This window comes from Malurus melanocephalus, unplaced genomic scaffold, assembly GCF_030028575.1.
Source record: "Malurus melanocephalus ecotype Western Australia unplaced genomic scaffold, MMel_1.1 scaffold_700, whole genome shotgun sequence".
NCBI lineage: Eukaryota > Metazoa > Chordata > Aves > Passeriformes > Maluridae > Malurus > Malurus melanocephalus.
The window spans coordinates 152,984-180,279 of NW_026623932.1; the positions used below are offsets into that span (position 1 = coordinate 152,984).

A 27,296-nucleotide genomic window follows, 5' to 3' on the forward strand; every position below is an offset into this window, starting at 1 on the left:
TTTTTTTTTTTTTTTTTTTTTTTTTTTTTTTTCCTGAGCTTTCAGGAATGCACCTAATTGCCCGACTTTTATAACACACAGCTGTAACTGCCCAGATAATTGAAGCTGACACTCTATGCTGAGCCTCGGTCTCTGGGTTTTATAACTGATTTAAAGGGCCGGCTGTTTTTCTTGGAGATCCTCTCATTAAAATTATGGAGAKGTTGGGAGGGGAAAAGCGGGATCGTTATTTCCGCTGAAAATGCGGGCACATCCCCATGTTTGTGTCTGTAAGAGGAGAGAGAATTAGGTAGATTCCCAGAAAAAAACAGGGGAATACATTATAGAGCTGATGCCATTCCCTAGAAAGGAGGGAGCAGCTCCCCCATCTCCCTGCAACAGCGTTAACACCAATCCATGCTTTTACAGTTTCTTACAGGAAATRTTTTCCTTCTTGAGCGTTCCCAACAAGTTGAGGAGTTGTTATGGGTTTGGGAGGGATCAGGCAACACAAATTTCCACTCCCAAACTCAGCAAAAAAGTTACAGCTGTTGGTGGTGAGAAAAGGAGAAAATCAAGCTCCAGCACAACAGAAAAATCACTGGAATTTTTTGTGATAAAGACGAAGTTCACAACATTCCTCGAGCCGATCCCATGGGATAAATGAGAACCAAGCAAGAAGCACAAGGAGGGATTCAGAGCCCTCAATGCCACCTTTAAAGCCTTGACACCACCAAAATAATCTCTTTCATATGGCTGGAATCAAATTTGGAAGATGTTTGATATAAAAATCCCAGTCAGCTCTACCTGGGCATTGCATTTGCCCAGGCCACAGCGCCTGGAACCTCCAATTCCTGGATGAATCCAAGACCCTAAATCCAAAATGTTATTTTAAGACTCCTTCATATCCCTCCAACTTTTSTGAGGAACTTTTGCGTAATTAATGCATCAATACAATGTCTACATGCAAACTTTATTTTGGCATCATCTCARTAAACAGAATTTTGATCACAGAATCAGAGAATGGTTTGGGTTGGAAGGGATCTTGAAGATCATCAAGGTCCAAACCCCTTGCCATGGGCAGGGAATCATGTTCCCAAGACTAGCACAATACCATGAACCAAGAGGCATCTATAAAATCAGTAGAGTTCCAAAGTATATTCCAAGTAAAGATTCCTTAACTCAACCTGCTGATGCTGAACAAATTGTAGAGCAGAAATTAGCTGGAAGAAAATTCAAGAGCTTCTGGTGATTTGGAATAAAAATTAAAATAAAGTAATTCTAATAAATCAGGACATTTTGYGGGTCTATGGGAATCTTATGAAGTTAAAGGAGATCAACTGTAAGGTCCTGCAGCTGGGTTGGAGCAATCCCCAGTTCAAGTCCACCCTGGGGATGGATGGGTTGGGAGCAGGATCAAGAATGATTTGTGGCTGTTGGTAGATAAGAAGCTGGACATGACTACCACATGCTCACATCCCCGAAATTCCCCATGTCCTGGGCTGAACYGAAAATGTGGGCAGCAGGAAAATGGGAATTCTGCCCCACTGCCCCGCTCAGATAAGACTCCACCTGCAGAGCTGCCTCCAGATCTGGGATCTAACCAAGGGGCAGATTCAGAGGAGACCACAGAGATGCTCCAAGGGATGGAGCCCCTCTGGGAGAGCTGGGAATGTCCAGCTTGGAGAAMAGAASGATCTAGGGAGAACTCAGAGCCCCTTCCAGTGCCTAAAKGGGCTCCAGGAGAACTGGAGAGGGACTTGGGACAAGGGATGGAGGGACAGGACACACTGACAAAGGGCAGGGATAGATGGGATATTGGGAAGGAATTCTTCCTCGGGAGGGTKGGGAGGGACTGGCACAGATTGCTCAGAGAGGCTGTRGCTGCCCCATCCCTGGAAGTGTTCCAGGCCAGGTTGGATGGGGCTTGGAGCAACCCRGGATAGTGGAAGGTGTCTCTGCCCATGAAAAGGGGTTGGAAACCAGAAGATCTTTAAAGTTCTCTTCCCACCAAAACTATTGCATGACAGAGGAATTGCAGCCACTTTGAAGGTGAAGCACTTTAGAGGTAAGGCAAGAAGAGAGAGAGAGGAAGGAATGCAGAAAGCAAACAGGATTTCATCTTCCCCTGTCCTGGGATTTTTTTTTCAGTAGATCAAATTCTTCAGGGCAATGACCAAATCCTCATGTGGGCTTTTAAAGCCTTTGCAAGTTTTAAGCTTTAATTACAATTAAAATTGCTCTGGAGTACCAGCAAATTTGGAGCCTTTTCCTTCAGGGAACTGTATTTAGGACAGGAAAAGAGGAACAACAAAAGGACAGAGATGACAACCCCTGCACGGACCAACACCACACACACAATTAAATCCCAGCTACGGTGACAGGGGGACTGTGCTGAAATCATGGAATGTTTTGGGTTGGAAGGGACCTTGAAGACCATCCAGTTCCAACCCCTACCGTGGGGCAGAGACACCTTCCACTATCCCAGGTTGCTCCATCCGACCTAGCCTTGGACATTTCCAGGGACAGAGCAGCTACAGCTTCTATAGGAAACTCTGCCAGGGTCTCACCACCCTCAGAGGGAAGAATTTATTCCCAATATCCTATCCAACCCTGCCTTCTGTCCCTTTGGTCATCCAGGACATGTGGACACATCCAAGCTCTCACGGATACGGCACCAACCATGTACCCAAAGCAGCTCCACAGTCCCACATCCTCCCCAGCAACAGCACAAGTTGCCCCTTTCCCTCCTCCACTCCGACCTCACGGAATTACTGAGCTGGGAATTCACTGAATACATAATTAACATTTATTTGCCCCCACACAAGCTTGAGCTGCCACCAATCAACCCAGAACTGCATCAAACTCCTGCCTGACAAGAAAGAGAGGTCCCAAATTATTGCAGGCATCCCCCTCCTCCTCCTCCTTCCCCAAAACGGGCTGGCACCTGGTAAACTCTATTCCCAGAGGTAATTGGATGGTGTATTCATTCCGAAGCTGCTCCTTGGAAAGTGCCTGATGCGCGACTCCRGCATTAACCACCTCCTCAAAGAGCCTCTCCGAAGAGCTCCGTTTTCTATTATTACTTGCTAGCTGAGGGGTTTTGTGTAGATAATCATGTTATTTAGACAGGATGTTGGTTTAATTCCCTTCATTACAGGCTCCCAGGGTTGTAATTTTTTCCTCTCCGCGTGATGTATTCCCCGTGGCACATTTCACTCAAATCAAACACTTCACGCTTTTATTACAAACAATACCCCAGCGTCCCCCGTTATCAGCCCGGCGCACACATCCCCACTCCTCGCCGCGATCCAGAGGTCACTTCTAATGACTAATCGATCTCATTAGCTTTCCTAATTAAAAACTTTACTACCGCCATGGAAGACAAACTACAAAAAAACTGCTTGCATCATATTCGAATGGGATATGAGCATCATTTATCAGCCAGGGCCGCGCGCTGCTGAGCTCGGGGCTTTCTGCGGAGCCGCGAGTCCCGCGGGCGCCGCTYGCGCCTCCCGTTCCCAAGGAAAAAATCCTGGTGCAAACTCCAGTCGTGGAATTGTTAAGGTTGGAAAAGACCTCTAAGGTCATCAACCCAGTGCTGCCAAAGCCACCACTAAAACGCATCCCCAAGTGCCACATCCACAYGGATTTTCRATCYCTCCAGGGACGATGWTTTCACCACCTCCCCGAGCTCCCTTTCAGTGGAGAAATTTTTCCAAATATCCAATYRAAACTTCCCATGGYGCAGTTCAAGGCTGTTTCCTCTTGTCCAGTGCTGACCTTGAGATGGRAAATTTGCTGCCAAAACCCCTTACCAGAGTGGTCCTAGCAGGCGAGATCCAGGAGCCACCAGCACATACATCCCTCAGGAAAGGGGTTGGATGGTCCTCATTTCTGCTCTCGTTTTCCTGAGAAAAGTACCAGGAATTGGACCCCTGGGGAAGCTGAAGTAGGGAGGGCATAAAAAGAGTTGGCTCCTGGAATGCTCAGCCTGGAGAAGGGTCTGGAGAGACCTTCTTTTAAAGGAGGCTTAAAAGAAAGATGGGAAAAGACTTTGGACAAGATCCAGGAGTACCAGGACAAGGAGAAAATACTTATCACTGCCATAGGGCAGGGTTAGATGAGATATTGGGAAGAAATTCTTCCCTGTGAGGGTGGTGAGGCTCTGGCAGAGGTTTCCCWGAGAAGCTGTGGCTGCCCCATTCAATCAATTGGATGGGGCTTGGAGCAACCTGGTCTAGTGGAAGATGTCCCTCAGAGGTSTGTTGATGTGGCAATTGTGCACAGAGTTTAGCAGTGGCCTCAGAAATGCTGGGTTAATATTTGGGATGATCTTAGAGCTCTGTTCCAACCTTAATGATTATTCCAAAATTCTGGRACTCTAAATCCATGAGGCAAGAGGAAGATGCTGCTGCTCAGGATGAATTAGGGAAACCAGAATACTGGTGGAGTAAATCCTACCCAGCTACTKCTGGGAAAAGAGAAGTTAAATAAGCAAGAACTTTGGAAGGGCAGATTCCCAAATCCAACAGATGATCACTGCTTTTGGAGAAGGATGTGGGATGGAAAAGCTTACTGTACAGGCCCATGAATGGGGAAAAAAACTAAATGAAGTCTTGATTTGAGTACCACAAAGGTGTCCCATCCTCAATCCCTGGCCACCACAACCCTTCCCGTGTGTCTCTGTTGAGGCTCAGTGCTGAGCTGTGCTGTTAATCCTGATCCGAGCTGGGAAGCAGTGAGTGACAGGTACATTGATCTTCCAGCACTCGGAAGCGAGACGGGAGCAGGCACGAATGCAAATTGGGGAGCAGAAGCTGAAGCTTGGATACGCTGCCAGGATTGTCCCTGGCTCTGGGGAAAACCTCTGGATGCRAAGCGATGCAGGAGGGCAACCCCAAGAGCCTTTTGAACTCAGTCACAAAGAGACCATCCAGGAAAAAAGAAAAGCAGAGGGCAAAAACCTCTGRTAAAACCAAACTGCTCTTTCCAAACAGTCATGAGGAAAAAGAAACAAAGGGATAAGTATTATCAGACACATGCAAAGGAGCCACCAGCATGTCCCAGCTCCTGGTACAGAGTAAACAACTCRCACTCAGAATCCAAAGCAGCTCCAAAAAAGAAAATGAAATCTCTATAGAAGGGTTTTCTGGAAGAAAATTCTATCCCACAAACAGGAATCCCTCGCCATGGGATTGCTGTAGGCCAGGAAGGAAGATTCAGCAAAACCCACCATTACCCTAAAATCCCAGAAGGAAGAGGCCCCTCATCCAAAGCCATCCCAGGCTGCAGCAGCACAATTACACATGTGTAGGGATGCTCTGGGATGCTATGGGATCAAACTTTCCTCTTTTTATGGGAAAAGCATCCCTGATCTGAGACAACTTATTGCTGACGTCCATTAGGCAGAGCTTGGGATGACCAAGGTCAAGGCATGGAATGAGGCCCTCACATCTGCTCCTTGTAAAATCCCTGTAAGACATTCCCTAACGGATCTGCTCCTTGTAAAATCCCTGTAAGACATTCCCTAACGATCTGATCCTTCTGCACTGTCCCTCACCTCATGGATGAAGGGAAGCTAGTAGAGGAGCTTTTCAGGATTTCAGTAAGAAGGGCCAAGGGCAAATCTGAGGSCAGAAGAGGAGTTTGAAGCCGGGAGCAACCTCAAAACAGAAGCGCCTTGAGAAGCTCTGATGGCCAGGATGGATCAGCTTCACTCCTGCTGTGATAGCAAAATGCAGGGATTGGGAATCCCAATCATTGCCCTTCGTATCAACCCAGAGCCAGGCTGCTCTAAGCTCCATCCAATCTGGACTTCAACACTTCCAGGGATGGGACAGCCACAGCTTCTCTGGGAAACCTGTGCGAGGGCCTCCCAGGGAAGAATTCCTTCCCAGTACCCCATCTAGCCATGCCCTCTGGCCATTCCCCCTTATCTTGCCACCCCATTTGCTTGTCCCAAGTCCCTCTCCAGCTCYCKTGGAGCCCCTTTAGGCACTGGAAKRGGCTCYAAGGTCTTCCTGGAGTCTTCYCCAGTCTCAGAGAGACTTCAGCTCATCATTGGGTGCAGAGATAGAAAAGAACCCAAACCTTCTGGGGATTATCCCCAACACCACTTGCTTCCCTGGATGAGAAAAACTGTGGAGGGGAAGTGAATAGAAATGGAGGAAAAAACTGAAAAAGACAGAGAAAAGTTGGACTACAACAAGAATCCTAAAAAAGGTTTCAGTTGGAAGGGACCTTGAAGACCAGTGAGTTCCAATCCTCTGCCATGGGCARGGACACCTTCCATTATTCCCAGGTTGCTCCAAGCATTTGGAAATGACCTTCAACAGAGATAAATCCATGCAAAACCTGAATAAAGTTCCACTACAGCTCCTGTACCCAAAAGCAAATAGGTTTGGTGTTTCCCTTCCCACCACACCTGGATGGCATCATTGCTGAGCCATGCGGCTGTGACACCTTTTGTCCTGGCTGCCAACTTGGCCATGTCCCTGGAGTTAACAAAAGCTTTGGGATTACTGTAATACTGTTAGGAATTCAGTGTGAAAGCAGACACCAGTATTAGGGATGATTATCCCGGAGCAGGTTCAATATGTTCCCACAGAATGGCACAGCAAGAGGTTAATTATGTTGCGACTGGAATCAGCTTCCAAAAGGACCATCCTTGGGTTTAAGAGGGGAATTTAATTTTCACACTCATTCAGTTCCGAGCTCTTTCAAGAGCGACGGCTCTTTATGCCAGCATGTAAACGATGCTTTATGATCATGAACTGCTGCTTAATAAGAAATAAATCCAATTGATCCAAAGTGCTTTACCTGGGACCTGGAGCACAGTGGCTGCTCTAGTTGTCGCATTCGGAAAGGACGGGAGAAGGGTGGGATTTGGAGCTGAAAGGTTTTAGAGGTCTCCAAACTCAGTGAGAAATTTGCTTAGCATGGCAGCTGCTTTCAGCTGGGAATATTTGGGGAATTATTACCAAATCTGCTTGGCTAATTCTGTTACACCAGCGGGACCTCAGGCAAAGGGGATGTTCACTGAATCCACAAGGAGTGAGGCTGTATCAGGCATTGGCACTTAGAGATGTAAGGAAATACCCATTTTAGCTGGAAAAGTATTAATTTCATGGAATGGTTTGGCTTGGAAAGGACCTTAAAAACCACCTCATTCCAAACCCCTTGCCATGGCCAGGGACACYTTCCCCTATCCCAGCTTGCTCCAAGCCCCATCCAACCTGGCTTTGAACTCTTCCAGGAATGAGGAGTTCACAACTTCCCCAAGCAAACCTACATATCCTGCACAAATAAATTCCATGGGTCTGGATCTGCATCAAAAATTCCTGGTTTTAGGTAAAAAGTACAGGACTTTTGTTTCCAGGAAAAAACAGAAATGGGGAAAACRTYGCCCAACTTGGAAAGAAAAATTCTGGCAGCAAGAAAGGAGGGAATTTTGCCCCTCTGCCCCACYCARGTGAGACYCCACCTGGAATTCTGCATCCAGCTCTGAGATCCAACAGCAGAAGGATGTGGAGCTGCTGTAGCAAGTCCAGAAGAGGCCACAGAGATGCTCCAAGGGTTGAAGTCCCTCTGCCACGGAGCCAGGCTGGGAGAGCTGGCAATATCCAGCCTGGAGAAGGGAAGGCTCCAGGGAGACCTTACTAGAGCCTTTCAAAAATCCAAAKGTTTAAGGAAAAAGCCCCACTATGCGTGGAGATGTCATGGGGAACAAAGCAATCCCTGAGCTGTTGAGAAGAAAGAAGAAGAGCGAGGAGAAGAGCATCTGGAAAAGCTGGGGATGGCACAGCCAGGAGAAATTCGACAGCGAGGAAACAYCAGCAGCGAGCGTGACAGGAGAGAAGCGAAAAGAAAAGCAGCAGACGTGAAAGTCACAGAGCTACAAGAAACTCCCTGGAAAAATGCTGCTGCAAAAGACACTCCRGATCAGCCTCCCAAAAGGCTGAGGACCTGTACTCCCTTTCCAGCCCACYGGTGCAATCCCAACTTCCATCTGCAGCTGGRATGCTGCWCAGAAYGGATTTWACTGGATCTGGTGGCTTTGGGGGTTTGGGTGTTCCCAGCACGCCACAAAACCCAGCACRGAATCATGGAATTGTTCAGGTTGGAAAAGAGCACTAAGATCRTTGAGCCCAACCATTCCCCCAGCACCRCCAAAGCCACCACTAAGCCTCTTCCTCAAGGGCCACATCCACACATTTTTGAACACTTCCAGGGTTGGTAATTCCAACACTGCCAAGGTAAGCTGTTCCGATGCCTGATCACCATTCCATGAAGAAATTCTCTCTCATATCCAAACTAAATCTCTCCTAGCACAACTCGAGGCAGTTTCCTCTTGTCCTGTCCCTGTTCCCTGGGAGCAGAGCCTGACCCCCAYCTGGCTCTACMCTCCTGTCAGGGAATTATGGAGAGACAGAAGGTCCCTCCCAAGACTCCTTTTCTCCACCCCAACTCCCTCAGCCASTCCTGGTGCTCCAGACCCTTCCCATCCCTTGTGGAATATCGTCCCTAGAAATGTACAAAAGTGTGTGGAWGTGGCATTTGGGGGCATGGATTAGYGATGGCCTTGACAGTRCTGGGGGAACAGTTGGGACTCAATGATCTCAGAGGTCTTTCYCAACCGAACCATCCCACATTTATCCACACAAGACCAATCCATATCATTTTCCGAAGGGGACTGGGTCCCTTCAGCCCCACCAGCCCCTGGAGCCCCTGGATGATTTGGGAATCCATGGAGAATAACGGGAAGAAGAGTGGCTTTGGCTCAGCCCTACAATTCCAATACTGGTATTACAACTGCAACAGAAATGTCAAATACCTTTGGCAAATATCAAACAGCAAGTATCTTTGTTTATTCCCTCCARTCCCAAAATATGGAGAGAGGCAGAGACAGAGGCGTCCAACAAGGTCTTGGTGGGGATAGGAGGACACATCACCTGTCACCAACCTCCCAGTAACCCCACCAGCTCTGTCACATCCACATTCCCACGGCCAAAAAGCCTCAGGATGGCCCTTCCAAATGCCACAGGAGGCGATGAGCCTCCCAAGGATAAGGAGACGCCACATTACCCACCAGGACTGGGAAGAGAGCGGTCACACTGAAGGCTCTAAACACCCTTTTCCCAGCTCCAGCCCATGTTAAAGAGCCTGAATGGGTCTCTGGAGCATCGGCCCTTGTTCAAACACAACCCTTATTATTATAACAAAAGAGGGTGGTGGGTTTTCCTTCCCCCCTTCCCTTGGTGAATGATTATTAATGTGTTTCCAGGAGCTGGATCCATTCCTCTAAATGAGAGCGGGATGGCAGGAGGAAAGCTGATAAATGCCCTCCTCCCCCCGGCCTCGCGGCAGGAGCTGCCAGGGGTGCTCGTTCTAACAAGCTGCAGATGGAAGACGACTGGAATAACAAAGTATGAATTTTTATGAGTCTAATAAATCACTCCACTTTTCCTGCTCTTGATCGTTTCCAGCACTTCAGACACCAGAAAAACCCCGGCTATAATCAAATGGGTTCAGGGATCTCGTGTTCACGCCTCRCCGTGGCACGGGGAGAGGTGGCTCTGCCTCGGGAAACGACGGGAGCGCTCGGCGGGCTGGAATTCCATTTGCATTCGCGCTTTAGGATTGACTTTGGGTTTTTTAAATTTTATTTAAATTTAACAAGGAAAAATTTGAATCTCTTAGGTATTCCCCACCCTCAAAGCCACTTATCCAACAGAAGGCCACCCAGCTTTTACCTTTCYTAAGTATCCATTTTAAAAGAACCTGACCTGACTGTGGCATCAGCAGAGAAACTCGGATAAACTCAGGGAGATGGGAGGAAAACTTTGCAGGTAGATGGTTCATTAAGATCCTTTTAATTCTCCTCTCTAAACTTTGATATAAAGCAGGCCATGGACAGGCTCAAAATCCATCCCAACGAGAAAAAAAAGGAATTCAACTACAAGTTGTAACCACTGAGTAGGGGCACACAGGTTTGCTGAGGGAAGTACTTGCCACAGAACCGGAAAAGCACCAAATCCACGGAAAGAAGTAATCAGGACATTGCTTCCTTTCCCAAAAAAAACACTCTTGAAACCTCCCGGACAGAGGAGAATGGAGCTTTAGTCAGACACAACACAATGGTTCCCTGAACATGGAAGGAGCGATTGGAATTAGATAATCTTTAAGGTCTCTTTCAACTTATTGCATTCCATGATTCTGTGTSGTCAAGCAAAGGAGAACACAACCATTGCTCCACACTGGTCTACAATCCCTCAAGTCCCGGCACAGCTTCAAGATCTTTGAACTCTGGGTAAAAAATCTACCCTTACAATCACAGAATCATTCAGGTTGGGGAAGACCTCCAGGATCATCGAGTCCAACCTGTGACTGATCCCCACCTTGTCACCCAGACCAGAGCACTGAGTACCACATCCARCTATTCCATGAACACCTCTAGGGACAGGGARCTCACCACCTCCCTCGGCAGCCYATTCCAATGCTTAACAACCCTTTCGACAAAGAAATTTTTCCTGAATGGAATTAATGGTTGCAGCTTTCCCGGTCCCCCAGCACCCATGCTGACAGTGAGTCTCCATCCCAGAATCCCAAACYCTGACGCTTCACCTCCCTGAAGGAAGGACGCCGAGTTAACATAAAAACCTGTTGTTTCCATCACCCTTACCCTGCCCTAGTCTTTAATCCATCCAATATGTTCTTTTCCCCCCRCTTTTCATTTGCTTTTCCAGCACTGCACTGCATCAGGGAGGGAATTCATCTTTGACAAACATTTACCGATTATCAAATCACAACTGCAGCCGCCGACAGGGGCAATAAGTCACTTTAAGCAGCCGCCTGTATTCCAGGCTCAGGAGTTTGGGCAGCTCCTCGATGACAAATCGCTCCTGTCAAAGCCGCGTGTTCCCGGCCGCTCCGGAGCCGTGTTCCCTGTTGTTCCACGCTACCTGGTGTTTAATGACAACACTGTCAGACKAAGACGAAGCCGCTGCGCCACCGACTGCCAAAGCCCCATTAGAGGGAAGATTGAGACCCTACTCTTCCCAAACTCACTCAAGCAACACAACCCGCGAGTTTTTATAATTACGGCGCGAGAGCCATCGATCCCGCGCTGACATCCAACCTATCCCTATGAAATGGGAGTAGTTTGCTGCCTGACAGTTGCTATAGATTATTGTGGGTGGGTTGGTTGTTTTTTTTCCCCCCTTTTTTATCCATCGCTCGACAAAGCTCAGGATGGATGGGAAGGAGGAAGAGGAAAACGTGTGCGGTCGTTTCGGTGCTGCTTCTATCCCAGTTCTTTCCCTTCAAAGCAACTTCAGAAAATCCCAGAATGGTTTGGGTGGGAAGAGACCTTCAAGATCATCCAGTTCCAAACCCATCTGCCATGATCAAGGACAYCTTCCACTATCCCTGGTTGCTCCGAGCTCTGTCCAATCTGGCCTTGAACACTTCCAGATATGGGGCAGCCAAAACTTCTCTGGGTAATCTGTGCCAGGGCCTCACCACCCTCACAGGGAAGAATTTCTTCCTTATTTGTGCTCTAAATCTTCCCTCCTTCAGTTAAAACTTTCCCCCTCAAGGAGGAAGAACATTGCTGTTGCTTTAAAGAAATGTGTGCATCTGCTTGAAGCCATTACAGGACCCGTTAAGTTCCTATAAATAAGGAATTTCACAGTCTAAGCTGTGCACGAGCATTGGGGCATGTGGTTGATTTCCTTGGATTGCCCATTTGGGTGATCCARCTGGATGGGTTTGGCATTCATCCACTTCTCCCACCTCCCCAAAGACCAGGGATTCAGCTGTGCTGGAGGAGAAGGAATCCGATGGCATTCCATGCTCAGYGTGGGACTGGATGGCACCAAAAGGCACCCAAACTCTACCCACCATCCCATTCCAAGGGCAAAACTTAAGGAATTGACCACCAGGGCTTAAGTAGGACCCAGCACACCAAAACCACCATTCCTGCACCAGAGATGGGAGTTTTCTCATAGGTCTGATCCATCCTCTTTGGGATGGGGCATGGTGAGAAGGAGCTTAAATCATGGAAACACAAGGCTGAGACTTTTTCTTGGATCAATTCCACATGGGGACCATGGTCACTGAAATTTACAATGTGGAAAATGAGATTACAAGAAGGAGATTCCCACTGGCCCCTTGGATGGCTCAGGAGAGCCAATCCCCCTTTAGAAAACCCCAAATAAGCATCACACCACAAGATAGTGAATAATTTTGATTCAAGGTYCTCTCAGGCACAGGGTGGGATCCTTGGGGTGTCCTGTGCAGGGCCAAGAGTTGGACYTGATGATCCCTTCCAACTCAGGATATTCCATGATTCCTTTTGGCCATGGTTTYGAAAGACAAAGGCACTAAAATGATCCAACATCACTTTTTTGGAAAAGGGAAAAGAAGAAGGCTTTGGCCTTGGTGGCTCCTCAGTCCCTGAGGTCAAMACCATCATAATAAGGAAAGCTCAGACCTCCAAATCACCTGATCCCAACTAATTTTGCCAAATCCAAGGCTAACAGGGAAGGGAACAAAACACAGAAAAGTTTCCATTTTTACCCAAAATGTTGATAATCCCATCTCAACTGTCTGATCCACAGCTTTATGTTCAGATTTCTATCCCTGTATCCCTGAGCATCATCCTTGCCTCTTCAACAGCTCAACTTGAAGGAAGCAGCCTCCAGCCAAGGCCAGGTTGGATTGGGCTTGGAAMAACCTGGACTCATGAAAGGTRTCCCTGMCCAGGCAGAGGGTTGRAGTGAGATGATCTTTGAGGCCACTTCCAACCCAAACCATGYTCCTTCAATCATTTCCTGCAACTCCAAACCCCCAGCAGTGCCTGGATTCTGCTCCAACAATTAATTTTCCAAAGCCTGAGTGACAGGTGAGCAGATCGTTCCCTTTGTAGCATCCTCAGGATCGCTCACAGGTGTCAGCATGGGAGAGAGGAAGAAGGAGAAATTTCCCTTTTCCAGCCTCCACGTCTGATGAGCTGCTCCAGACAGGAGGAAATATTTGATAAATTTTCATTTCCCTTCCGAAGCTGTCAGGGAATCTTTTTATTGACAGAACTCAGGGTTTTTTCGTAATCTCTGGGAAAAGGGCACGTGCTCTTGCTGGTTATTAAACCAAATACATATTTTGGAGGGAGAAACAGCTACAATCGACATCCTCCTCCAAATAAACCCTCCAGGTGTAGGTCCTGCAGAATTCCATGTACATTACAAGCCAGAGTTTACCTGTCCTGACCTGCTTCATGAGATCCTGATGATGGAAGGGAAGATAAACCTCCATCCTGATGATGGAAGGGAAGATAAACCTAGAACTATAGAATTGTTGAGGTTGGAAAATCCATCCAAGAGCACCAAGCACAACTGTTAACTTGGCATTGCCATGTTCACCACTAAACTATGTCCCCAAGTGCCACATGCATGTATCTCTTGGAAACTTCCAGGGATGGTGATCCCACCGCCATGCTCCGAGTGCTGGAGCCCCTCTGCTGGAGATAGCTTGGGAGAGCTGGAGAAGAGAAGGCTCCAGGGGAACCTCAGAGTTTCTTCCAGTGCCTAAAGAAGCTCCAGGAGAGTTGGAGAGGGACTTTGGATAAGGCCTGGCATGACAAGACACAGGGAATGGCTTCCCACTGCCAGAGGGCAGGGATAGATGAGATATTGGGAAGATTTTCTTCCCTGGGAGGGTGGTGAGGCGCTGGCACAGTTTCCGAGAGAAGCTGTGGCTGCCTCATCCCGGGAAGTGTCCAAGGCCAGATTGGATGGGGCTTGGAGAACCTGGGATAGCAGAAGGTGTCCCTGCCATGGGGAGAAAGAATGAGATGGGTCTTGAAGGATCCCTTCCCACCCAAAGCACTCCCTGATTCCATGAAGACACAAGGTAAGCGTGCCTCAGCATATCTCCAGCCCCCGGAAATTACAATCACCCAACAAACAACATCCCAGACCAGGAAACAGTTGGATTTTTACACAGCCTATGGACTGAATCACTTTGGAATTCCTGTACCGCTTCACGGCTCGATGGCTTCTTGTCCAAAGGTCAGAAACTCCCTCTCCGAAATCCCCCTGGAATGGACTCTCTATAAAAAGAACCAGGAGCTCACAACAAATCCTGTGTGTGAACCATAAAGCCGTAATCCCTGGAGCTCCAGGGATTCTGCACGTGCCACTGGGAGTGTGAACAGCCAGTCTGACTCCCACCTTTCCYGCTGGCTCCCAGAAAACCCCTGCACTGGCTATTCCTCAGGCACAGGGCCAGAGTACATGGCCTTAGGATCTAATCCTGTACAGCAAATCTTTTGGGAGGGTTTATGACCGAGGAATCAAAGATTCCCAGGATGGCTCAGGAGTTCCACAAAACCAGGYGCAAGGTTTTACAAAGCATCCGTATATTTTCTTTCGCAATAACCCAAAGTGATCCACGGCATTGGAGAATTTATGTCCCACATGCAGGAAAACTTGACCTTATGTAAATGAAGAGCCATAAATAAAATGACCAAATGAAACCACTGGAAAAATCCARAGGAGGAATAAAGGAAATCTTGTATTGTACTATTTTAGCAGAATGAGATAGAGGGTTTCCACTGCCAGAGGGTAGGGATAGCTAGGATATTGGGAAGGAATTCTTCCCCTGGGAGGGTGGGGAGGCCCTGGCACAGGTGTCCCAGAGAAGCCGTGGCTCTCCCATCCCTGGAAGTGTCCAAAGCCAGGTTGGACAGGGTTTGGAGCAGGAAGTTGTAGGGAGCCAGAAGGTCCCCCCTGAGCCTCCTTTTCTCCAGGCTGAGCCCCCCCAGCTCCCTCAGCCACTCCTGGAGCTCCAGACCCTTCCCTGTCCTCTGGACAACAATCCAGAGGTCCTTTCCCATGAGCTCTTCAGAGACATCAAAGTGACAGAGGGAATCACCAACCTCCCAAGCTGCCCCGCTGCCCCCATGGACACACGGAAAAGTCAGCAGGATTTTAGGGAAAGGCAGCAGGGACACCTTATTAGCCTTTCTCTCCCAGGCTTCCTGATGTGTCCCTGYCAAAACCAGACCGTCACCACCCACATCCCGCTTTTTGGCCAAACTCAAACCCCCTCCAAGAAAAGAGTTTGGAAAACTCCATCCCACAACCCCCCTTCCCTCAACTCCTTGCAGCGCAGCGGCACAAAACGCCTTTCCTAATGTTTCACACTCTGAGAGCTCCTCCAGTCTGTGCTCACCGTGTAATCCCCACAAAGTGCTTCCCAAAACAGCTGCAGCTCTCCTTAATTAGTCTCCGCGGGCAACGGGCATTAACGATTCAGTCGGATGAGCAACTATTTCTGTGTAAACCCCGCACRCTCCCCCTGGAAACTTCCCCCTGCATCCATCAGGAATGGCTCCGCTGAGCGGTCAAGTGTTGACCTTTTGGCCAAACCCTTCCAGAAAAGCCACATACAGAGCAGGTGACCACCAGCAGCTCCAAGGCAGTATCTCCATGAGCAAAGCACTGACCAGCTCCAAGATCATTCAGAATTCAAACCACTTGCAGGTCTTGGGAGAGACCCTGTGGTCAAGATGAGGAACCAACTTTGGGCCCCTGGATTTGGGTCTGTCATTCATGGATTTGGGATRAACTCTTAAATTACAACAAGAAGTCACTGCATTTGCTCTGGGGCTCCTTTAACGGGAGCTGCATTCCAAGAAACTCGATGTCTTTACTCAGGCAAATGGGGCTCCAGGGTCTGAACAGAAGGGAGAGGGAAGATGTTTATCCCATCAAAGCATTATCTTGACTCAGCAATTCCAGGGAAGCCTTCAGCAAAAATAACTCCTGGAGCAGGAGCAGGTTCGGCAATAAAACCCAGCCACTGTGTCCACCTAGTGCCTAATCAGGGCCCAGGTTTTTTAAGTAATTATAATAATTAACGGGGGGAAAAAAAAGCTGAGAACTTGGTAATTGGATGCTCATGGAAAAGATGGGCTTGAGGAGAAAAAAGCTGAGCACTTGGTGATTTTTTTCCACCAGTTTTAAGGCATCCATGGTAGAAAATAACTGAAATTCAAATTGAAATATTCCTTGGATACTTGTGCCTGATGGGAAAAAGATTTAAGGGTCAAGGGGATTTGTCCACCAGCAGAAGCACACTCTGGATTCATAGGATATCTCAAGACGGAAGGAGAATTAATGAGTCCAACTCCTGGCCCTGCCCAGGACATCCCAAAAATCCCACCCTGTGCTGGACAGGCTCGTCCAAAGGCTCTGGCAGCCTTGGGGTTATGACCATTCCCTGGGAACCCTGTTCCAGCACCTGACCACCCTCTGGGGGAAGAACCTTTTCCTGATAGCCAACATAAAACTTCCCTGACACAGCTCCAGCCATTCCCAGACACTCCTTTGGGTCCTRTCCCTRTYACAGRGAGCAGAGATYGGAGATGTCCCTGCGCTGYCCTTCATGAAGAAGMYCCAGACCCCAATGATTCCTCCCTCAGTCTCCTCCAGGTTTTTCCCCTCACTGCGTCCCTCTGGACCCTCTCTAATRGAAGCTTTGGATCCTAATTTCTGGAATTACATATTCCAGCTGCTTTTCTCCAGGAGCTCAACACGTGCTGTCCCCAGTGTCTGCCCAACTCCTCCTTCTGCCAGCTCCAGCCCAAGGAATGAGTTTTCCAGAGGGGGCTAAACATCCTTGAGGATAACAAAAGCCACTCAATTAAGCAAAATCTTCCTCCAAGCTCAGCACAAACCTCAGGAAGAGGCTTCTCCGGGCTGATTTTCTCCTCTTGATGTACCTGTGCAAGTCCCAGAAGCAGCAGGAAGGTCCCCAGACATCCCTTGGCTCTTCGGGGAAGGAATGCGCTTCCTTCGGGGTGGTGGCTCCCAGGAATACAAGGAGCCAGTGCCGTGTCCCCGAGCAATCCGAGCCTGGGGAGAGCCAGAGGAGCAGCGCACGGCACATTCCTCCTCTCATCCTTCATCTCCCGTTTTTTCCCTCCCTTCTGGGTGCAGACATCACACGGGAGGTGCCGGCGGGATCAGCGGTTGCTTCCTGCCCCGAGGAACACGGGAAGAGGCGCCCTGGGAGCAGCACCTTCCATCAGAGCTTCATTTGCACCCAGAGATCTTCCAGCCCCTCCAGCAGCTCCTCCAGATCCGAGGATGACACAAACACCRAGCGGTGCCACAGGCTCCTGGGAAGTTCCCGAAGTTGCTCTCAGGTGGAAAAAAAAAATCCTAGTCCCACTCTGAGCTCCAGAACTTCTCTGTTAACTTTCAACATTTCTTCCCAGAATCCCTCTATATTCCCTCATGTAAAACACCATCCAGTACCTCAAATGTCACCAAAACCTCTCTTGCAATAAATCCCAAACCTCCCCCTCGATTAACACAAGTGAACATAAAACAACCCAAACCAACTCAAGGCCGTTTCAAATCATAAACCACCCTTTGATTTTTCCTATCCATAAAACCTGGGACAATATGGAAGCYCAGGAGGATGTTTATCCATAAAGTTGGAGTGGAATATCAATATTTATCTGATGGAAATTTATAATGAGCTGGGAAGTGATTATTGATACAAGGATCAGGAATTTGCACTATATTGGATGCAAAGCARTGACACCACCACTGCCAAAATACACCTTGGGTGTGTTTATTCCCATAAGTCTTCTACTTCCTACTCCCACAGAAGGGAATCCCAGAAACCTGGTCTAGTGGAAGCTGTCCCTGTCCATGGAGGGGTTGGAGCAAGAGGGTCTTTAAGGTCCCTTCCAAAACTATTGCMAACCATTCTGGGATTCAGGGTATTTACGTGTGGGTTTGCAGAGAGAAAAAGGCAGAATGGGATGGATTTTCAGGGGTAATTTCTGTGGAGAACCTCAGAAGGATGAGTGGGATCTGGAGAAAAGAAGGCTCAGGGGGMACCTGCTCACWCTGCAAYTCCCTGACAGGAGGGCGCAGCCAGGTGGGAGTTGGGATCTGCTCCCAGGGAACAAGGGACAGGATGAAAGGCAGMCTCAAGCTGCAACWGGAGAGRTTTAAATTGCATATCAGGAAAATTTCTTCATGGAAAAGGTGGTCAGGCACTAGCACAGCTGCCCAGGGCACTGGCAGAGTCCCCATTCCTGCTGGGATTTAAAATCCCTGTGGGTGTGGCACTTGGGGATATGGGCAGTGGTGGCCTTGGCAGTGCTGGGGGAATGGCTGGACTCAGTGGGCTCCGAGTCTTTTCCAGCCTTAACAATTCCATGATTTTATCTCATGGACTTTGCATTTTGCCACATGATATTTGCACCCATCTTCACATAAACTTGTTCCATAGGGCTCCAGGTGCTGCTGGAAGCTGCTTTTCCTAGAAGAAAGRAGAAATTCTTTTCTCCATGCAGCTTCCTGGTATCAATCAAGTGGATRGATGAGGAAGGAGGGAAACTGAGGCAGAGGACTGGATAGTTCACTGGAAAAGCAATGGAGACATCAGCACTGCCCTCACTTCAATTAACACCTGATCCCTTCTCCAGGCATCCAGGAGAGAGGATAAGAGCAGGATGTAAACAAAAGAAACACATTTTTTCACCATCAGGAGCTCGGAACAGCAGCGTTGGGAGTCTCTGAAATAATTGTGTCTGTGTGCAGGGTGGGAAAGTGGCTGGAGTCAGGTTTCGGTGCAGCCGTGAATTCCCAAACCGTGGGGCTATTAATACATCCCAGGATGCTGGGACTTGGCCATGGCATGCCAGCTGTGCCTGTGGATTGGGAACAACTGTGTGCTGGAAGTATGGACCGAGAACTGTGCACTCCCAGTAAAACCAGTCCCAGCCCCAGCACTGATCCCTGGATCTAGATAYGGCTCTGCCCTCCAATTCCCAGAATTCATCCTTAAAAAGTGTTTAATCTGGACYATTACAGGGARTTTGGGGTTAATTCTATTGMAAACCCATGCAGGGAAAACCTCAAGCTGAGATTTAGAGCTTTAACCCTGGCCAGATTCCAAGTGTCAGGATCTAGGGATAGGTCTCAGGATCCAGGGACTGCTCTGCTCTCCACTTCCCAAAAGTCATCCTTAAAAAGTGATTAATCTGGATCATTACAGGGAATTTGGGGTTAATTCTGTTGCAAATCCATGCAGGAAAATCTCAAGCTGAGGGTTAAAGGAGCTTTAGCCCTGGCCAGATTCCAARTGTCAGGATCTAGGCATAGGTCTCAGGATCCAGGGACTGCTCCACTCTCTGTTTCCCAAAATTTCATCCTTAAAAAGTGATTCATCTGTATCATTGCATAGAATTTGGGGTTGATTYTATTGCAGATCCATGCAGGAAAATCTCAAGCCAAGGTTTAAARGAGCTTTACCCTCTGTCACATCCCAGATCTCAGATTCCAGGCATCATCCTGCCCTCAAATTCTCAAATTCCATCCTTAAAAAGTGGTTAATCTGGATCATTATGTGGAATTTCACTTTAATTCTATTGCAAATCCATGTAGGAAAACCTCAAAGTGGGATTTAAAGGAGTTTTAGCTCCTATCACATCCCAAACCTCAGATTCCGGGGATCATTCTCTCTCCAYTAAAAGTGGTTAATCTGGATCATTACATGGAATTTGGGATTAATTCTGATGCAAATCCATGCAGGAATGAGCACAATGGGGAATACTTTGGCCTTCCCTTAGGATACCTGGGAGGAATTTAACACAGTCCTCAACATCCCAGTTTTCCTCATTTAAGAGTAAGAAAACTGGAAAGCAGAAAGACACAGACTCTTCCTAGAGCAGACAGAAGGATCAACAGCAAAAAACAAGGATAAAACTAAAAAAAAAAAAAAAAAAATCCCAAAATCACCTTTTTTCCATTCCAAAGCTGCTTTAACACTTCCTTGACTGCCTTAAATMCTAAGGAACCTCCTTCCTATTTTTCATTCTGGCACTACTTTCAAAAAAATCCTGAATAAACCAATTTTTCCAAATATCAAGCAATTCCTTGATTTATCCAAGCGTTTTGCACCTTTGGACTCCTGTGCCACCAAATTAACACTCTCAGGAATCCCAGGAAAAAGCTCCCACGATTCCTTCGCATCCCCCCCATCAACTCTTTTCCAAAGGGAGGGAGCGAGCAGCCGAAAAAGCGCAAGGTGGGAGCTCTTTTCCAAGTCTCCTAACGAATTTCCCGGCTCTCYGGGATGACAGATCACCGAAGCTCCAGATGGATTGCTTGGAAAAGTGAGATGGTCGTGTTTGGGCCCCGACGTCAGCACATCCCATCAATCTCCGGAGCCCAGCGCGGCTGGCGGGAGTTAATCCCTCACCCCTCCCTTTTCCAAGAGTTCATTCCCACTTCATTACCCGGCRATGGAGTGAGCCGGGAGTGTCTGATTTACCGGATACTTCCCGAGCCCGGGGAAGGCAACGGGAAAACGGGAGTGAAGATTTGTATTCCCAGGGCAGCATCTGCCACGCTGATATTCCTTAAAAAGGGGCACAGGGAAGGAGGGAGGAAGGGATTCMTCCTACAGAATGATGAGGTTTTACATTTCTCTCATTTTGGGTGGTAAAATCCTGGGAGATATTTGTTCCCTGGAAGGACAACATAATCCAAAGAGTCTGCCCTGCTCTTCTGGGAATCTCTCCTGGAGATCCCATTCTCCTGCACAAATGCCTGAATAAACCACAGGATAGCCCAGTTTTCCTGACAGGACAGCACATCCCAAAAGCTCTGCCTGCTTTTCCAGGAATCTCCTAGAAATCCAATTCCCTGAAATCAAACACTAAAAACATGGGAGAACACAGTTTTCCTAGCTGGACAACAAATCACAAAGGGCCTACCCTGCTTTTATGGGAATATCCCRGAGATCCCACTCTCCCACACTAAATTCCAGGAGCTTCAAGTCACAGGAGCACGCGATTTTCCCTGTGGAAACTTCGCAGCACATCACCAAATCCCAACTTCAATCACCACCAGGGCAGGTTTAAATCACCAATTCAGCCTTTTCCTAAAAAAAAACCACCGGGAAAAGAGGCAGAGAGCTTTTCCCACTCTTTTCCCTAAATCCATGCCATCCTCAGACAAGCCAAGCTGTGCTGAAAACAGATTTTTCGTGCTTTGTGACATAAAGTGGCCKCTGCTCACGGCTCCCAGGTAATTTCCTGGTCAGCATCCCTTTATCCCACCATCTGCTGGAATGATTACGAGCCGGAAAAATCCTGACCCAGCAGGAAAAGTGGAGAAGGATGAGGCAGAGGGAAGCAGATGCAGCAGGATCGGGCASGAGCGGAGTTACAGCACGGAGCTTGTGCTTCAACATTCCCCTTTCTGGAACAAAATCCCCCTGAGCGTGTAAAAAGAAAAAAAAAGGGGAAAAAACAACCCAGCCAGACGATATTTCATAGAAAAGAGAGGGTTTGGAGGTTGTTTTTTGAATTTGCAAAAGGAATTTTATGCTCTAWAAAAGGAATGTTCCCATTTACTCAAATTATAATCGGAAGTGGTTTGGTTTGGGATTTTTTTAAATCCCGAATTTTTGCCTGTGAGAAGTCAGGGATGTACATTCCATTTTTATCCTTTACAGAGATGCCCACACTCCTTAATTTGGTCACCTGGCACAAAGCCCTTTGACATAAAATCCAAGATAATCCAGGTCGGCAGGGACCRATTGGAAATGATGGATTTGATTTCCCGGCAGAGCCTTTCCCGCTGTTGTTCTGCTCCGCAGGGTCCGAAGGTGATGCCACCCTATTCCCTCTCCTTGTGCAGCAATTAAACCAGCAATTAATTAATTAATTGTGGTTTAGGACAGGGTGAAAATTTTGGGAGGGCAGGGAAATAAAATTATATGATCCAATAAAAATTCCGGGTCAACTCACCAGTACTGGGAATCAATTAACGGGACAAGAATCAGCTCTGTGTGGGAAACATCCCGGAGGCAGCAAAAAAGCAACACCAGCTCTGTCTCTAAAGCAGGAATCTCACACAGGGTGGGAAAAGGTAATTACAGGAGCACTGGAAAATAGGATTTATTCCCAAAGGGGTTTTTTTACGGAGCATAATTTTCTCAGCATCTCAATTCCGTTCTCGCTCCCGACAGTTTCAGAATACCAGGAATGAAGGAGTTAAAAAAAACAACACAGTGTTTAAATTCAATTCCTGCACCTCACAGGTTATCCAGGATATTCCAGAATATCTGGGATGCGTAGGGGTGTAATTAAAGAGTAGCCGGGATACGCCTCACTTTTTTTTGGGATTGAAGGGCAGAATTAGGGATTAAAACCAAATATATCCTAAAAYCCCCTCAAAAATGAAGGGAGAGCATCACTGCCGGGGAAATTCCAAGCAGCTCCAGCCAGGCTGCGATTCCTGCTGAACACACGGTTATTTTGCTGCTTCTTGTAACTCTCAGTTAGTTTCCCTRTGGAAAAAAAAATCCCTTTCTCTGGAAAAACGGCGGAGGCATCGTGCCCCCTAGAGGGTACCACGGCACGTCCCGGTGTCAGATCCTGCTTTTCCATATCCCAACGGGAAAAAGAGGGAAGAAAAAAAAATCCATTTCTTCCCACAGGTTCCACACCTATGCCTGAATATGCTTTGTAAAACAGGGAAGGCATGAAGAATTGGGGGAGAAAAACATCCAGGAATTTTAAACTTTGCCAAACAGGCTCCAAAATTTATCCCTCAAAATTTTTCCTTTCCAATCATGAAATTGATGTAATTAAAACCCAAGCCAAGGAAAACAGGGAAAAGATCCCTTCTTGCTTTTACTGGAGTGAGACAGACGTGGAATTAAGCTCTCCAGGGAAGCTGCTGGTGCTGGGCTGAGTCCAGCTATCCCTAAAAATCACCCCAAAACGATCCCTTCAGGATATGGTCTTGCTGCCTGAACCGCTCTCCCAGCTCAAAGCCTCAGGGGGGGTTTATTCACCGATTTCCCTCCCCTTCCCAAATTTCTTCCTGCATTTCAGTACCAGGAAAACGCTGAGTCCAACACCACGGCTACGATTAAAGAGGAAAGCGGAAGAGGAGAAACAGGGAAAAGCCAAAAGGAATAGGTAGGTTTGCATCCAGAGAGTGGGAACAGATGGGAGTCAATGAGGCRGAGAAATACAAGGAAGAGGCTGCTCCTGCCTCAGGGAGCTGCCAAGGTGAAGGATCCATCCCRGGAAAGGGGTGGAAACGGAATATCCCGACACGGGATAGAGCCRAGAAGCATCCACAGGTGAGGAGGGSGATGYTTGCTTTTCTTTAAAGGAACTGTCAGGGGGTGGGGAAAGTGTTTTCCTGAAGGAATTTAAGGAGCTGTAAACCTCTGGTTTTGCACAGGCAGCAGTGTTGGTTTATCACAAATCTTAAATCCCAAACCACAGCCAGGCTTTCCACAGAGCACAGGAACATCCTGCTTCGCCACCAGCAACAACTTTGCTACTTCCCCAAGCTCACAGGATACTTTACCTAAATGATWATTCCCAAAAATCCATGAAATTGGGGAACACCAGGACATGGTATTCCCAAAGGACTGGGTAGCCTGGAGCTGACATTCCCACAGGGAACGAGCTGAGCCTTCCYTCCAAGCTTCCTTCTGCTGAGTCCATCAGGCTCTTTCCAAGCTCTCTAGCTCTTAATTAAGCATGGCTAATCAGACACCTGGAATTCTGCAGCCCTGTGGCATTCCCGGAGGGAAAAGGGGAGGGAAAATAAAACCCCACCCCATCCCCAATTGTTTCATCACCAGCCTGAGCACAGGGACAGCTGCGGATGCTGACCAGGAGTTTCCCATTTGTTCCGGAGCTTTGGAAAAGGTCCAAGAAAAAAAAAAAAAAAAAAAAAAAAAAGGGAGAGGGGCTTTGCAGGTGTAGCTGGTATTGGAATTACACATTTGGGAAGTGGCTCCTGGAAAATTTCTCGGCATTGTAGGGAGCAAGGGTTACCAGAGCCAGACTGGCATGTCTGGCATGGCTCTGAAYTAGAGGATTACGGAGTGGTTTGAGTGGGAAGGGACCTTCAGGWTCRCAGAATTCCAAYTCCTYGCCATGGCAGGGACACTTTCTACTATSCCAGGTTACTCCAAGCCCCATCCAGCTGGGACTTCAAACCTTCCAGGGATGGAGCAGCCACAGCTTCTCTGGGAATTCCAGTYCAGGGCCTCACCACCCTCCCAGGGAAGAATTYSTTCCCAATATCCCATCTATCYCTGCCCTCTGGCAGTGGGAAGYCATTCCCTGCGTCCTGGCACTCCATTCAAAGTGAAGGAAGGAAAAATGAGCTCTGGGACTGAACCAGAAYTTCCCTACAACTTCCAGGGATATTCCCCATCACCAGCTCTGCTTTTTGAGGGAACGGTGCAGAMCCTGGAGAGGTTGTGGACTTCCTATCCTTGAAATTGTTCCAGGCCAGGTTGGATGGRGMTTGGAGCACCCTGGCATAGTGGAAGGTGTCCCTGCCCATGGAAAARGGGGTGGAACTGGATGAGCTTTAAGGTCCTTTCCAACCCAAAYTATTCCAGGATTTTAGGAAGGCAAGGGCCACCACCCTGACAGCGAGCAGAGATTCTATCCCAGGAAAAGAAGAAAAGAGCACAGCAACACCACCCATCCTCCATCACCTCCTCAACTAACGACCCTTCCCAGCCCTCGTGGAATGACAGACAAGGGAAGGGGGGGTCAATCTGCAAGGAATCAGATGAGCCAAGTGGCAAATCAACAGGAGGACTGGGATGAGATCATCCACAAAAATTAACCCRGGAGGTGTCAGGAATTGAATCCCACACGATTCCCCGCTGGCCTCAAGAGCCCCTGATCTCCAGCCCTCTCCAGCTCTCCGTGCCGGCCTGGGATGCTTTTTTAATTTACGGGAATTGCATCTYGCCCGGAGCTGTCCATGACGAATTCCATCAATCCTACGCATCCGAACCRAATCTTAAAATTGGAAAGGCACCTGTGAAAGGAGCGAGGAGCTTCCCGAGGCTGCGGAGCGGAGGCCGAGCCAGGGCCGACGTTCCCGKCGTGAGTCGGATGCCAAGCTGGATGTTTCCGTAGGGACTCGACAAATCCAAGCGCTATCCCGAGCCAAGGAGGGTAAAGATAGATCCGGCACACCAGGACAAACCCGTTCAAGTTCCTGTTGCTCCCAGTTTTTCCCCTTTTTTCCTTGTGTGCCATCTCCCTGTTCTCCCCCAGAAGTGATCCCCCCACTTGGGAGTATTGGGAAGCAGGTTGGGGATGGGATAAGGTTACTCCATCCCGAGGGAGGGAGAAGTGGCTTGCTCACAGCTGGCTTTCCCTTGTTTTCTCACAGGCAGCTAATTGGGAATTTTCATCACTCCTGCTGTTATATATGGACACGARAGATGGAAAAGGGAAAAGATGATGACTTGGAACAGGTGCTTTCATTAAGGATTTCAGCGGGAATATTTCTGCAGCTGGCAGAAATCGACTTCCAGGAGTCCAACCCAAGGCACAGCCCCGGGAAGGAGCAGTTCAGGACATTCCTTGTTCCTTTTCCATGGGCTGATCCCAGAGGTGAGGGGTGAGACAATCTCTGGAGATGTACAAATGTCACTCAAAGGAGTAAGAACCACAAGCGCTCCCTCAAAAATCTGTGGGATGCTCCTGGAATGTTCTTTTCTGATCGTGGCTACARAAATCTTCCATTAATTTTCCTCAGTTGGAAAATAATAATAAATGGAACAGCATGGGGGAAATAAGTCTTAATTAGCAAGAATTCCCATTCCTTTRAGAAATCCCAGAGGAAAGAGAAAGGTCTTTCCTCTCCTGCACATTCCTGTACCTGCACTCTGGCACTTCAAACCTGCAAATATTGCACGGAAAAACTGGATGGAAGAATATCCTGGAGCATCACAGCCATGAAGTGGACCATTCCAACCCTTCCTGGACCCACTGAGCCCAAAGACCTGCCAGGACCATGACACTGGGTCACAACCTTGGTTGTAAGTCCAGCTCCATCCCAATCCATGGGTGTCCTGTTGGAGAAAGTCCAGAGGCCACAGAGATGCTCCAAGGGATGGAGCCCCTCTGCTCTGGATCAAGCTGGGAGAGCTGGGAATGTCCAGCCTGGACAAGGGAAGGATCCAGGGAGAACTCAGAGCCCCTTCCAGTGCCTAAAGGGGCTCCAGGAGAGCAGAAGAGGGATTTGGGACAAAGGATGAAGGGAGAGGACACTGGGAATGGCTATCCACTGCCAGAAGGCAGGGATAGATGGGATATTGGGAAGAAATTCTTCCCTGGGACGGTGGAGAGATCCTGGAATAGAATTCCCAGAGAAGCTGTGGCTTCCCCATCCCTGGAAATGTCCCAGGCTAGGATGGATGGCACTTGGAGCACCCTGGGATAGTGGAAGATCCCWGCCCATGACAGGGGTTAGAACTGAATGAGCTTCAAAATTCCCAAACCATCCTCTTCCCTTCCTGTGGATGAATCAGGGYTTTATTTTCCTGGATTGCCAAAACTGACACTTGGAAGGATATCCAAAATTACTAAATCAAGATAATTATTCACGGGATGTTCATTTGCAGGACCAAATCCAGACACAGATATTCCCACAAGTGCTGAATATTCCCAGTGTCAAAGCTTGGCTGCAACACAACCAGCAGCATTCCAAAGAATCACAGGAGCATCCACAACCAGAGATGATGCTTCTTCCACCTCTGCTCCCCGCCCTGAACAAAAATTCCCTGAAATCCCACAAAAACTAGGAAAGCAGCAGTTGCCATTTTTCATTACAGGTTTAAAACACTTGGAGATTTCCCAACAATTCCCAACAGTTCATGAACAACACAAGGATTCCCAGGAAGTGTTAGGGAGGGAAGGGAGCAGTGACCCAGAATCTGAGAGCAAATAAAGATAATAAAGTGCATTTAACAGAGGTGAAGCTCCTGCACTCAGATCCAGCAGGGAATGCTGCAGGGAACAGCCAAAGGAAAAGCAGGTTTACRGGAAGGAAAATAAGGAAGAGTTATGGGATTTAAAGGAAATGCTCCATTAATATTTCTCCTTAAATAACAACAGCCATAATTCAGCCTATTCCAAGGGGTGACAACATGACACTGGAGCTGGAGATGCTCTTGGGAACAACAAAACAACTTCCCAGGATAGTCTTTAGAGCCGGATTTTAATCCCAGATCAGATCTCAATATTTTAATGGGATCGCTCCGCTGGCGGCTGCTCAGCATCCCAAAGTCATTGTTCAGGATCCCATCCCGGGAGGGGCCAAACAAACCCAAAACAAAGAGCTTTAATGAGTTGATTTTTCCTAACAATGCCATAATTGTTGGGATAACTAATTAATGCCGGCTGAAGCCAGAAGCAGAGTGCTAATTACAGAATT

At 48.0% G+C, this 27,296-nt stretch overlaps 1 protein-coding gene across 1 annotated transcript in view; it reads right to left on the reverse strand.

Annotated features, from left to right (window-relative positions):
- Window positions 1-27,296, reverse strand: part of ZC3H3 (zinc finger CCCH-type containing 3) — a 125,037-nt gene that overhangs the window by 77,017 nt on the left and 20,724 nt on the right. The gene's annotated exons all lie outside the window — the stretch shown is intronic.